Source organism: Mandrillus leucophaeus, unplaced genomic scaffold (assembly GCF_000951045.1).
Source record: "Mandrillus leucophaeus isolate KB7577 unplaced genomic scaffold, Mleu.le_1.0 Scaffold210, whole genome shotgun sequence".
Taxonomy (NCBI): Eukaryota; Metazoa; Chordata; class Mammalia; order Primates; family Cercopithecidae; genus Mandrillus; species Mandrillus leucophaeus.
The window spans coordinates 879,059-886,629 of NW_012102144.1; positions in this window are offsets into that span (position 1 = coordinate 879,059).

Here is a 7,571-nt window from a genome sequence, read left to right on the forward strand (position 1 = left end):
GACTACAGGCGCCCGCCACCACACCCAGCTAATTTTTGCATGTTTAGTAGAGGCGGGGTTTCACCACATTGGCCAGGCTGGTCTTGAGCTCCTGACTTTGTGATCCGGCCGCCTCAGCCTCCCAAAGTGCTGGGATTACAGGCGTGAGCCACCGCGCCCAGCCTATACTCGCACATTTTAAACTGTGTTTTGTTCATTCTACCATGTATTGTGGATATCTTGGATGACAATGGATTGACCATATAGGATTCCATTATATTTATTTGTTTGTTTGTTGGTTATTTTTGAGACAGATATCACTCTATTACCCAGGCTGGAGTACAGTGGGGTGATCTTGGCTCACTGCAACCTCCGCCTCCCAGGTTCAAGCGATTCTCCTGCGTTGGCCTCCTTAGTAGCTGGGATTACAGGCATGTGCCACCAAGCCTGGCTAATTTTTGTATTTTTAGTAGAGATGGGGTTTCACCATGTTGGCCAGGCTAGTCTCAAACTCCTGACCTCAGGAGATCTGCCTGCCTCAGCCTCCCAAAATGCTGAGATTACAGTGTGAGCCACCACACCCAGTCCATTGTATTTATATACCAACTTTTTCCTCATGAATCCTTAACTGCTAACTGATTTGGGTTATTTTTGTTTTTTTCACTCTTATTAATATTACAGTGTCAGTTATCTGTGTGCATATATATTTTCACACTTACATAGTTATTTCTCAATCTAAATCTCTAGACGTGCAATTGCTGAATAAGAGGGCATTAATATTTTATATTTTGATATATTCTGTAAGGATTTTATGAATTATTTTCCACAAATGATAAATCTATTTACATTCCCACTAATAGTGAACAGAGAGCCTGCAGGGGAGAAAAAGTAGTATCTTTTCCTCACCTACTGCAAGGTTCATGGCTGAGGCACCTATAATAAAAGACAGAATAACAGGGCGAGGAGAGGTGTCTCACACCTGTAATCCCAGCATTTTAGGAGGCTGAGGCAGGCAGATCACCAGGTCAGGAATTTGAGACCAGCCTGGTCAGCATGGTGAAACCCCATTAGCCAGGCATGGTGGCGCACACCTGTAATCCCAGTTACTTAGGAGGCTGAGGCAGGAGAATTGCTTGAACCCAGCAGGAGGAGGTTGCAGTGAGCTGAGACTGCACCACTGCACTCCAGCCTGGGTGCAAGTGCAGCAAGACTTTGTCTCAAAAAAATAAATAAATAAAAATAAAATAACAGGAGAAAAGCACACAAATATATTTAATATAAATTTTAGGTGACATGAGAGCCTTTGGAAATGAAGACCCAAAGAAATGAAGACATCTGTATATTTGTAAGGTAAGTTTGATGAAGAGTGGACAGTTGTGTAGGAGTATGATTGGTCAAAGGGAGTGTGATGTGATGGTAATAAATTAGGGGGACTTAGTAAGGTCTGTTTTTTCGGATTCTTCTCTGTGTCCCTGTATCTTCATAAATAAGGGTATTTCTTTCCTTTGAGCATAGGGATAATATCTTTGGAATGAGAGTCTTACGACCTACCTTATAGGAAGTTCAGGGAATTCTTTTATAACTGGCTTCAAGCGAGAAGGGCCCAGAGAAGGTGAGAGTGACCTTCGTGCTTCTACCACTTCCTCAAAGCACAAGGTGTGATATTTTGAGGTTGCGTGTCCTGAACCCCATCAGACCTGTCTCCCAGTGTACTTTCATCGACCATTTTAAGCTTTGCTAACAGTTGCTTTTCCTTTGCATTCCTTTTATGATTAGTGAGGTTAATTTTTTTTTTCACATTTTACTGACCAGATATATTTCCTGTTTTATGAAATTCTCGTTTGGCTTTGTCAATTCTCTATGTAATCTTTCCTCACTGACTAGTAAGCAATCTTCATATTTTAAGGAAATTAACTTTGTTAAGTATCACAGCTTCCCCCCTCATTTATTTTTCTACATTTTTAGGGGTTTTTCTTCAACATAAAAGCTTACAATGTTTAAATAGTTAAATGTATCAGCCTGTTAATATTTGTGACAAGAGTTGGATATATGATCCAAAACTCATGTTGAAGTTTAGGGGGAAACCTGTAAAAGTTGGCTCGTAGTTTAAAGTGTATGTGACTGGTATGTTCTGGTTTCCAGTTTGTCCTAGTATAGATGCATCATCAAATTAAGGTTGCAATTGCCAGAAGATCTCAATTGCAGGGGATTCTGTGACTCATCATTATTCCAGGTGCAAATGAGCTTCAAGGCGCACAATGCCCTGCTGTCGGTCCCTCCACTCAGCACAGAGGAGACAAATTCCCGGTCAGATCTGTCTTCTTCTTCTCTTTTTACTGTCGTAACCATTAATTGCTGAGGCATCAATCGAACCCTGAACTGTTGCTGTGATTTGATTGCCCAGCTGATCAAAGCAGCTCTTTGCCCCATATTGACAACTCATTATTGAACAGTAAATTGCCCATTCCATCAATCTCTTTGTAGCCATTAACTCAATTTGACTGGATTAACTAGTTTTACAAAGACCCTTCTTATAGCTTGAAATCTGAGGTTTTTGTAATCTCAGGGAGGAAAAACAAATATGTATCTTCTTGGTAGATATATATCCTGCCCCATGGAAATTAAAATGTTTAATGGAAACAGGCTATCATGAGCTAAGGACATAGTTTTCTTTTTTGCTCTGGTTCTAGGGTTTATTTTAAAAATCACTTTTTCCTCATTTTTTAAAATCTGTGTTACAAGCCCTTTGCTATTAGAACCTGGTTTTATTTTGAGATCTCACCAAGCAGGGCCCTCCTCCTTTTCAGCCTTTGTACTTTTCCTTTATGTGAGATTATATGGCTCTGAAAAGGCTGCTCTGATTTAGGGCACTGGATTCCTTCATTGTGAGCAGAGCGTCGTCAGCTCTCTGTACAAGCCCCACGGGCTGTTGATTGTGATGACTACCATGCCCACTGCATAAAAAAAATGTTCCTCTGAGTGTATAATTAACTTTATCTGCTTTGCTCACTTTTAATTACATGCACTTTCAGCTTTTTCATTGAATTTCAAATACTTTATGTGCCCGGCCCTGATGATAGCTTCCCTGTATATGTCCAAGATGGGTTCGTGCAGGCAGAGTTATCTCTGCTGCTGCCAGCATCCTTCCTGTTAGGCAGTTATTGATCACACCACACTGGATGGAAACTTTCCATAGAGCATCTGCTTGGAACGCACAGAAATTTCAGGGTGATTGTAGCATAATGATCAATTGATGTAGCACGCTCATTTCTTCCTCACTAAATTACTCCTTTCCAAGAGAGTATTTTGAAGGAAAAAGAGTGCTTACGAACACTGTTGTTTCTGGAGCAGTCTGGGTAATTGCTGTAAGCAGTGTCAGTTTTCTTTTTCCATGATGAGAAGACAGTTGCACAAGGCAGGGAGAGTGAAATGTGTCCCCCAGGATGACACACTTCATGCAACCCCACCATCAGCGTAGACCTCTTACTACGTGCTGGGGGTACCAGACAGAGCAGTGGTCACAAAATTTATGGGGTTCACATTCTGGCGGGGAAAGGGTAGAAAAAGACAGAGAAGCAATACACCATTAACTAAATTATTCAGTGAGTGGCAAAATTAGTGAAGACATGAACGCATGAATGGAATAGGAAAGGTTTTTTTTTTTTTTTTTTATGAGGTGGTATTTGAGATTAGATGAAAATGATGGGCTTGGGTTAGGGTCATTTTTAAAGACAGTTACTTTGTGCCAATTTCCTTAGTTCGTTTAATAATTACCCCACTTTGTGTATAAAATAAGTGGTGATGAAGAGGTTTTTCTAGCTCGTTTTCCTCTTTGTGTTTTGAAAATCAGCACATAGTCATCTGCAGGGTGCTAAGGATACAATGATCCTGGGAACACGATGTGAAAAATCAGGAACTTGCAGCTGAACCAGGGCAGCCATTGAGAAGCGGCCATCCTCCCATTTCTGGTAAATTGCCTAAAATGTACATATCAATCATGTTAACCTGTCATACCTCTAGTTCCACCCACAGCCCATCTGTAGGGCTCGTCCTAGGTAGACACATGACACCCAAGGAAGCAGTTTGAACTGCAAGTAACCATCTACCTGAAGCCTACGAAGGGTCTTGGCATGAGAAGTGTTGTTCCAAAGGGAAGATCGGGGACACTCAGACTTTTACTTTTCAGAATTTGAATTAGAAACTGTGGCTAGAATCACCAGTTAGTAGTGGGTGTAGACACCATAGGGTCGTGAAATAGAGGGGAAGATGTTCGAGGAGAGCAGCCCGGGATATGTCAGAGATGGAATAGCAGGCTGAAATCATGGGCAAGGAGGGGCAGGAGAAACAGAGGTACGCCTTACTGAGCAAAGGGAGCCCAGAGGGGATCTGAGGAGAAGCAGACAGACAGAAAAGAGCCTAGCCACAGAAAATGATGGCAAACCCGGGTGGATCATCATCAGCCTATGTGGCAAAAGAACTTAAGTCAACCTTACGTGCAAATCCAGCAGCGAAACCATCTTTACAACACCAATCCATGCTCCTATTCCTGCTCTTCCCAATGCTTTCAGTTTATACCTCTTGCCTTCGCTGACCACCCTATTTTCTTGAGTACTAATATTCCAGTAATTTTAAGAACTTGTTAAATTATACTCACAATAAATACTAGTCACTTACAGTCGCCTAGGGGGTCTCTGCTCCTAAGAAGAACAATTTTCTGCAATTTAACAACAGTACCCATGCATTCACCCTTTGACCCAGCAATCCTGCTTCTGGTAACTTATCCTGAAGCTTCACCTCCAAAAATTCAAAAATATACATGCACAAAGTTATTCATTGCAGCATTGTTTAAAATTGTAAAATATTGGAAGCAATGTAAATGCCCAAATATAGGAAAATGTTTGTATAGACGATGGTACTTAACACACGATGGGGTATTATGCAGCTGTTAAAAAAAAAGAAAGAAAGAAAGAAAGAAAGAAAGAAAGAAAGAAAGAGAAAATCTTTATGAGCTGATATGGAGCAATTTCCAGAAATCAAATGCAATTATTTAACAACAAAAAATGATAAAGAGGACTAGAGGAGAGACACTATAAAAAGCGTAAATTCAAAAGTAACCACTGGAATATGGAATATTGAAAGAAAAACAAAAAAGAAGAGTGAGTCTCTGATTTGTGTAAGTAAACAAGTGAAACTACGACACAACCACAGAGCGCTATGGTAACACACGCAGTAAGTACCTTGCAATTTCTTAAGATAAACTTGAAGAAACTACCCTGCATGCATTGAAACAGCGCTGTCTCAACCACCCGCTGATGCAGCAAAGCATAGGAACAAGAAAGTGAACATTGGGAAAGAATGAACTAGTAAACATTTCACCAAGAGGTGTGGTCTAATCATGGGACGAATCGGAACCGTATTGGACTTCCTATCACTCATCTGTACTACTTAGTACTGTTTTTATTTTAACTAATTAATTAATACTTTTCTGGAGATAGGGTTTTCCTCTGTCGCCCAGGCTGGAGTGCAGCGGGGCAATCTCAACTCACTGCAGCCTCGACCTCCTGGGATCAAATTATTCTTCCACGTCAGCTCCCTAGTAACTGGGCTTACGGGGTTTGCCACCACACCTGGCTTTTTTGGGTAGGTTTTGTAAAGACGAGGTCTCGCTATATTGCCTAGGCCGGTCTGGAACTCCCAGGCTCAAGCAACCCACCTGCCTCTGCCCCACAAAGTTCTGGGATTATAGGTGTGAGCCACTGCGCCTGGCCTGTTTTTATTTTGAATTTTTTTTTTTTTTTTTGGCCAGGCGCACAGGAGGTTGGTGGGTGGGTGAGCGGAGGGTTTCGGGTTACAGAGGTTTGGAATCCATCCCTCTTCTCGAGCTGCGATTTTTGCTTATTCACAGTCCTTTTCCTCGGAAAAGCCCAAGAGAAGTGTTTTAAGTGGTGACCAGCAGAGGGCAGCAGTATCCACCGCTTCCCGCAGAGCACGACGTGCTGGTGTAGATTGTCTTCCCGGCCCACCGGGCTTCGGGAATTCTAGGCCAGGTGGGTGCGGGGACATGCAGCCCTAGCAAAGGACAGGGGCGCACGACAGAGGCACTGGATGGTAAGCACAGTATTTTCTAAATCTCACAGGAGAAAAATCACTAGTGTAAAAGCTGAGTCTATCCTTTGAACTCCTGCCCCGATTTTAGTTACAAATGAAGCAAAAAATCCTTAATGATCTATGTTCCTAAATTTAGACCTTGACCTCGACGATCGCCTCGGAAAACATGAAAATCATTATTTCCTTCATTTAGTCAACTACCTATTGATTTAACCCCTACTTCCTGCTCAACTCAGCATCCCTTGTCGTGGGCAAAAAAAGCGAATGGACCCCGACCATTGAAACAAATAAATTTACACTTGGTTTGAAAAATTCCAAGTCAATGAGTTTTAAAAAGTGAGTTAGTATCATACCAATGTAGATATTTTTAAAATAATGTTTAATAAGCAGGTGAATAATTAGCATTGGCCTAAGAAGGCAATGTTTTTAAATCACAGAAAACATATTTCGACTGTGGCTGTATGTAGGACTTTGTGATTTCTTTATTTCCGATTTCCTTAGTAAGTTATTCAACCTTACAGGGAAACTTTTTAAATTTTACTTTGCTCTTTTAAATTAGCCTAATAATAGTAATGGTGCCAAAATCTTGTATAGCACTTGCTATGTGCTAGGTACTTAAGCTTTCCTTGTATATTAAGTCATTTAATAAATTTAACAACTGGATCAGATAGATATTATATTACCCCATATTACAGAGGTTCAGAGAGGTTAAGCAATTTGACCAAGGTCACACAGCTAGTTCATGACAGAGTAGGATTTGAACTCAAAAAGTCTGGATTCAGACTTCATGTTTCTAGACATGATATTGTATTCTTATTATTAAATATTAGCCACAACATGCTCTCCACGAATAATGGCCTTCCATATAGAGTCAGTTCCTTCTCCCTCCCTTGAATTCCTACTTTCGAGCATTCTAGATTGATTGATTACCCTGGTCCTCCCTACCTCCCTCCTTTCCTATGAAATGCCATGCCGTGTCACATGAACCTTGACATTTAGAAGATAGAATTCTTTTGTTTGATTCAAGTCTTTTTGCTCAAGGAACATCACACTCGATTCTGATCTTTTTTTGGAACCCTTTGTTGATAATTTAAATGACTACTTTGTGACTTTTTATAGAAGCCTAATTAAAAATGCATAGTTTAAAAATTAATCACCCAAGTCACCCAGACTCAAAACATCTGTCATCCTCCCTCCCTTTTTTCCCCGAGGTAATTTTTCCAGGTCCTGTGGCTGCTTCATCCTGTATATTCCCTAAAATGTCTCCTAAATCTTCTTTCCTATTTCAGTAGTGACTCCAAGTGCTTCTTACCCCCAGCCTGGGCTTTTATAACAACCTCTCAACTGGTCTCCAGACCCCGATCCATCCTACAAACCACTGCCAGATGAAGTTTCTGAAAGCAGTGCTGCGGCCGGGTTGTATTTTATGCTCTGAAACCTTGCATGGCTTCGCTTGTCTATGGAATTCAGTACTGAATCAATTA